Source organism: Vicia villosa, linkage group LG4, assembly GCF_029867415.1.
Source record: "Vicia villosa cultivar HV-30 ecotype Madison, WI linkage group LG4, Vvil1.0, whole genome shotgun sequence".
Lineage (NCBI taxonomy): Eukaryota > Viridiplantae > Streptophyta > Magnoliopsida > Fabales > Fabaceae > Vicia > Vicia villosa.
The window spans coordinates 88,881,999-88,889,230 of NC_081183.1; the positions used below are offsets into that span (position 1 = coordinate 88,881,999).

At 40.0% G+C, this 7,232-nt stretch overlaps 1 non-coding gene across 1 annotated transcript; it reads left to right on the forward strand.

Moving 5' to 3' along the window:
* The first annotated feature begins 4,245 nt into the window (after window positions 1–4,245).
* LOC131600829 (small nucleolar RNA R71) lies at window positions 4,246–4,352 on the forward strand. Its single transcript, XR_009283435.1, has one exon. It is a non-coding gene; the product is annotated as a small nucleolar RNA R71 (small nucleolar RNA).
* Window positions 4,353–7,232: the final 2,880 nt, after the last annotated feature.

Here is a 7,232-nt window from a genome sequence, read left to right on the forward strand (position 1 = left end):
TCGCGGTTAGTTACTTCTACTTGTCCGCTTGTTTGAGGATGGTATGGTGTAGCTATTCGATGATTTACTCCATATTTTCGAAGGAGTTTCTCAAGGATTCTTGAAATGAAATGAGACCCACCATCGCTAATTACCAGTCTTGGCACACCGAACCTAGGAAAGATGACGTTTTTGAAGAGTTTGGTAACTACTCGTGTATCGTTTGTAGGAGAAGCGATAGCTTTTATCCATTTTGAAACGTAATCGACAGCTACGAGTATATATTGATTTCCAAACGATGATGGAAACGGACCCATAAAGTCTATTCCCCAGACGTCAAATATTTCTACTTCTAGAATGCCCTTTTGAGGCATTTCGTCACGTCTCGAAATATTTCCGGTTCGTTGGCATCTATCACAGTTTAGTACAGCAAAATAAACGTCTTTCCACAGGTTTGGCCAGAATAGTCCAGATTGAAGGATTTTTGCGCAGGTTCTAGATGTGCTATGGTGTCCTCCACACGGTGCAGAATGACAGTGTGTTATTATGCTTCCTATTTCTTCCTAGGGTACACAACGTCTAAAGATTCCATCGGGGCCTCTTTTGAACAGGAGCGGGTCGTCCCAATAGTAATGTTTTAGGTCATGGAAGAATTTCTTCTTCTGTTGGTAACTTAGATCAGGAGGAAGTACACCAGTAGCTAGGTAATTTACGAAATCTGCATACCAAGGTGTGTCAGAGCGGACTAAAGCTACTTCTACAGAGTTGTTGGTTTCAGTGATTGGATGGTATGGTTCTAATTCATTGGCTTATAACTGAGCGATGAGTCTTTCATAAGGGAAATCATCGTCAATTGGTACTTGTTCGGGTTTCAGATTTTCCAATCGAGAGAGGTGATCTACTACGACATTCTCAGTTCCCTTTTTATCTTTAATTTACAGGTCGAACTCTTGTAATAACAGGATCCATCTCAACAGTCTCGGTTTGGCGTCCTTCTTGGTTAAGAGGTACCTAATGGCGGCGTGGTCAGTGTATATGATTATTTTGGCTCCTACCAGGTAAGAACGGAACTTGTCTAATGCGAATACGACAGCTAGTAATTCCTTTTCTGTCGTGGCATAATTCATCTGAGCTTCGTCTAGGGTTCTACTCGCATAGTATATGACATGTAGTTTCTTATCCTTTCTTTGCCCTAGAACGGCTCCTACAGCATAATCGCTTGCGTCACACATTATTTCGAAGGGTTCATTCCAGTCGGGAGGTTGCATAATTGGCGCAGAGATTAATGCTTGTTTAAGCGTATGGAATGCTTCAGTGCATTTATCAGTAAAAAAGAATTTGACGTCTTTCATCAGTAATTTGGTTAAGGGTTTGGTTATTTTAGAGAAATCCTTAATGAAACGTCGGTAAAAACCAGCGTGTCCTAGAAAACTTCTTATTTCTCTAACAATTTTGGGAGGTTGAAGGTTTTCGAAAATTTCGATTTTGGCTTTATCTACTTCGATTCCTCTATCGGATACGATGTGTCCAAGTACAATTCCTTGTCGAACCATGAAATGGAATTTTTCCCAATTAAGGACTAGGTTAACGCTTACGCATCGTTTAAGTACCAATTCAAGGTTCTCTAAGCATTTTTCAAAACTTCCTCCACAGACCGAGAAGTCGTCCATAAAGACCTCCATTATTCCATCCAGGAAGTCGGCAAATATTGCCATCGTGCATCTTTGGAAGGTCGCGGGTGCATTGCAAAGTCCAAAAGGCATTCGTCTATAAGCGAATGTACCATAAGGACAAGTAAACGTGGTCTTCTCTTGGTCGTCAGGGTGAATAGGAATTTGGAAAAATCCGGAGTATCCATCCAGATAACAGAAATGTGAGTGTTTAGCTAGGCGTTCGAGCATTTGATCTATGAAAGGTAAAGGGAAATGGTCTTTTCGGGTGGCTTTGTTTAGCTTCCTATAGTCAATGCACATTCTCCATCCAGTTTGGGTACGTTGTGCTACAGATTCGCCTTTTGCGTTGGTGATTACGGTAACTCCTCCTTTCTTTGGTATGACATGAACAGGACTAACCCATTTACTATCGAATATTGGATATATTATTCCGGCTTCTAGCAGTTTTTGGATTTCCTTTTTAACCACATCGCTCATAATTGGATTTATTCTCCTTTGATGTTCCCTAGAGGTTTTACAATCGTCTTCGAGCATAATGCGGTTCATACAGAGGGAAGGACTTATTCCTTTCAGATCTGATATGTTATATCCTAAAGCGGTTGGGTATTTTCTCAGGACAGTAAGTAATTTTTCAGTCTCGGTTTGTCCTAAATCGGCGTTAACTATAACTGGTCGGTTTTGTTCTTCGTCTAGGAATTCGTACCTAAGATCGGTGGGTAGTGTTTTAAGTTCTATAGCAGGTTTCTTAGGTCCAGGTATAGGATCAGGAGTTAATGCCAAACATTCACTCAGGTGGTTATCTTGATATTCCCCACGCCAGTTGTCATCTTCAAAGATCGGCGGTATAGGAGTTTTTAGGATCTCGGTTTCCTTATTTGGTTCGGATTTTATTTCATTAACACACTCGTCGATTATGTCGGCAGAGCAGCATGTGTCAATTATAGAAGGTGCTTTTAGGAAATGGGAAAGAATAAATTCTATTTTCTCTTCTCCTACTTCGAAAGTAAGCTTTCCTCGCTTGACGTCTATAATTGCACCAGCGGTTGCTAAGAATGGTCTTCCTAATATGATCGGGATGTTAGAATCTTCTTGGATATCCATTATGATGAAGTCAGTTGGGATGTAGAATTGGCCTACACGAACAGGGATATTTTCTAACATTCCTACAGGGTATTTAACTGAGCAGTCAGCTAGTTGAAGAGACATTCTCGTTGCCTTAAGCTCACCTAGATTTAGCTTCTTACAGGTTGAAAGAGGCATCAAACTAACACTGGCTCCTAAGTCGCACAAGGCTTTCTCTATGATGGTTTTTCCCATTACGCAGGGTATAGAGAAACTACCAGGATCTTTCAGTTTGGGAGGCATGTTGTTTTGGATGATAGCGCTACATTCAGCGGTAAGCGTTAATGTTTCGTTATCCTCGAGTTTCTTTTTGTTTAATAGGATTTCTTTTAGGAATTTAGCGTACGAAGGCATTTCGTTTATGGCTTCTGTGAACGGTATGGTTATGTTTAATTGTTTCAGAAGTTCTACAAATCTTTTAAATTGCGCTTCGGTTTTTGATTTAGCTAATCTCTGAGGGTAAGGAATTGGTGGCTTATAAGGTGGTGGTGGAACGTAAGGTTTTTCTTTTTCAGGTTCCACTTCGTTGTTGTTCTCATTAGGCCTAGCAGTTTGATCATCAGTTGATGTCTTTTGGGTTTCCTTTGGCTCTTGTTGGGACATGGGTGCGTTTTGAGTTCTAGGATCAATAGGTCCATCGTAGTTCGTTCCACTTTGTAGTGTTATCGCGTTTGCATGTCCTTTAGGATTAGGTTGTGGTTGAGCAGGAAACGTGCCAGCAGGGGCAGCAGTAGGTGCTTCTTGTTGAGCTACTTGTGAAATTTGAGTTTCTAACATCTTGTTATGCGTAGCTAAGGCATCTACTTTGTTCGACAGTTGTTTTAGTTGCTCGCTATTGTGGATGTTTTGATTTAGGAAGTCCTTATTGGTTTGTTGTTGGGAAGCTATAAAGTTTTCCATCATGATTTCAAGATTCGACTTCCTAGGGGCGTTTTGAGCAGCTACAAGCGCTTTTTGATAGCCAGGTGGCTCAGCAGGTGCTTGTCCAGGCGCGTACAACGCGTTGTTGTTTTTATAAGAAAAGTTCGGATGGTTTTTCCATCCAGGGTTGTACGTGTTAGAATAAGGGTTTCCTTGAGCATAGTTTACTTGATCAGATGGGACTCCAGTCAAGAGTTGACATTCGGCAACTGCATGTCCAGTCAATCCACAAATCTCGCAGTTAGGTGCTACAGCAGCGGTGGCTGATGGAGTGATGGTTAAGTTTTTGATCTTTTGAGTTAAAGCGTCTACTTTAGCGTTAACACGGTCTATACCACTTATTTCGTACATTCCTCCTTTGGTTTGGGTTTTTTCTAGAGTGGCTCGTTCTCCACCCCATTGGTAATGGTTTTGTGCCATGTTCTCTATGAGGTTGTATGCTTCATCATGAGGTTTGTCCATTAATGCTCCGCCAGCAGCGGCATCTATAGTCATTTTAGTGTTATAAAGGAGACCACCATAGAAGGTATGGATGATAAGCCATGGTTCGAGTCCATGATGAGGGCATAGTCTAAGCATGTCCTTGTAACGTTCCCAAGCTTGGAAGAGTGATTCGTTATCCTTCTGGGTAAATCCGTTGATTTGACCTCTTAGCATAGCAGTTTTTCTAGGCGGAAAGAATCTCGCTAAGAATACTCTCTTCAATTCATCCCATGTAGTTATGGAATTAGAAGGCAGGGATTGAAGCCACGCTCTAGCTCTATCTCTCAAGGAAAAAGGAAAGAGACGTAATCGAATAGCTTCGGAACTAACGTTGTTAGCTTTGACAGTGTCGCCATATTGCACGAACACAGATAAATGGAGGTTGGGGTCGTCTGCAGGGCTTCCAGAGAATTGATTCTGTTGAACAGCTTGGACCAATGAAGGTTTCAGTTCGAAATTGTTTGCCTCAATCGCAGGTGGTGCGATACTTGAGTGCGGTTGAGCGCGTGAAGGAGCGGCATAGTCTCTAAGAGGACGAAGAGCAGCCATCTCTAACTTTGGGATAATTTGATTGATTTGATCAGTAAAGGTCAATTCCTGATTAATTGGAATTGGTGCTACTTCGGGAAGATTGCGAGCTCGACGTTTGACGTTAATGAAACGTTCAATCTCGTTAATTCGTTGTATTAAATCTCCTCCTTCTGAATGAGTATTTGGCATACAATCGTTCAGAAATAAAGAAAGAATTGCCCTAGTCTCTACGGTGTAACAGTGAGTTACGATATCGACTTAAATAGTCCCCGGCAACGGCGCCAAAAACTTGATCGCGACTTTACGTGTCTATTAATCTGATGACTGCAAGTACACAGTCGTGTCGTGTAGTTTTAAAAGATATCGAATCCATAGGGACTATGAATCGATCTACCGTTATCTAAGGTTACTATGTAAAGCTAAGGCTACTAATAATTTGATTGTTCCTAAGGGAGAGTGATTGTGAATAGTAAGAAATATAATAATGAACAGATATCAGTATGTATTTCGTTTAACTTTAGGTGATCCGAAGGTCCATTGGCTAATGCATAATTCAAATAAAAATCTTTACTAATTCAATTGGTTAAAAATCCTCGTCTCAAACTTTCGCTCTGTTGATTTAGATTACTATCCTAACTCTTAATGTACGCTTTCGCCATCCCATTAGATATTAGAAAGGCTTTTTGGAAACAACGTAACTAATAAAATGCCTATTTTATGAAGTTGTTATCTATTTAAATCTCCTAATCTCAAACTTTCGCTTTGTTGACTCGGAACATGCTAATATCCCTAACGTACGCTTTCGCCATCCCGCGCGGGTATAAAAACACTTTTTGTAAATGAATAAGTTCTAATTAGTTCTAATACGCTTTCGCCATCTTTAAAACTAATGTCCTATGTCTACTATCCAGTTAAAGATCTCAAACTTTCGCTCTATTGATTTTAACCTTTGACCGTCTTAAACCCTCAAACTTTCGCTCTATTGGTTTTAAGACTTACTAATTAAATTAGACATACAAACCAAAAACAAGTGATAATTAACAAAACATAATTAAGCCAATTTATTTCGGATTCCACAGTTAACTTACTTTACATACCGATACCTTAGTAAATTAGCCAGACATATTAATACGGTTAAGCATGCATAAATTAATTTGGTTTATAATAAAAGGCATGTTAATTGGCATATAATATATCATGCAATAACTATATAAATAAAGGCGGTAAATATTAAACCTGAATTAAATAAATTGCAATTGAATCTTCGAGTACTGAACTTCCACCACAGGTTGGCTGGATCGTTCTTCGGAATTTAAACGGACGGAAATTAAAACAAGGAAATAAAAGCGATAAATCTAACGTAAGGCTAGATTTATAAAAGGTTCACAACAATTTCCGGTGTAGAAATCGTTGTGAGAAAATAGACTGTTTGAATGAAAGCAAGAAGCAAATATAAAGCACGGTACAATTTTGGCAGCACTTCGTTAGCAGGAAATCGGACATTGAGAACTAAGGTGACTGCTTCTATTTATAGGGGATGCTTTGCAGTTGCGTTGCGTGAAAAGAGGGACTTTTTCAGACTGGGCCTGGAGACGTGCATCTCCACTTCTTCAGGAAACTCCTTTGAATGACTTGAGACGTGCGTCTCAAGTGGGGAAAATATAGGGGACTGGAGACGTGCGTCTCCCTTTTTCTGATGTGGCATAGAGACGTTGGAGACATGCGTCTCCACTTGCTTGTGTGGTTTGGGCCACGCACAATTGATTCTCAGTGGGCTGGTTTGTCTCTTTTGGGCCTTTGGGTCTTCTTTAGTACATTTGGGCCTTATTTGCACCTCCTTTTCACTTCAGCACCCTTTTATCATCTTTTAGGCATAAATAGTGGTCGTTTTAGCTCCATTTCCTCTCCTTTTCACAAATAGTCATAATAAAAGTGTAAAACCTGAAACAAAGCAAAAACTCGCGTAATATCATAATAAATCAACATAATAAACGGAAAATGCTATAAATATCTACGGATTTCAAGCTAAATATACGATATAAAATCGTGTTATCAGTTAAACTCACAGAGTTATAGTAAGCTGCAGTACGTTATGAAGGGTTCATTATACTGGTTAAGCAACAAGACTTGTTGGACGGGCAGACATAATAGTTATGCGCTATGGGAATCGATGGCGATAGATGAATTTCTAAGTCAGAGAGTATTTGGATTTCGATGCCATGGAACTGAAACGTGGAACCAACTTGTGTTTAGTGGACCTAGTCTGGATTGATGGAATCATTAGTGACCTAATTTTGGAAACTGCTCAGACTCGAGAAGTAGTCCTTGTTGAGGGTGTCTAAGGCTCTAGCACGTATCTTGATGGCACGAATTTCCGAGAAGGAACCTTTGTTATTTAAGGATTGGGTAAGCTTGGTAAAGTAATGAAACAAAGCGGATTATGGATATAGCGTGACTCAGAGTATTTCAAGGTATGTGACTTGCTGGAATCAAGTAGCGCAACGGATAAAGGAAGAATTAGAT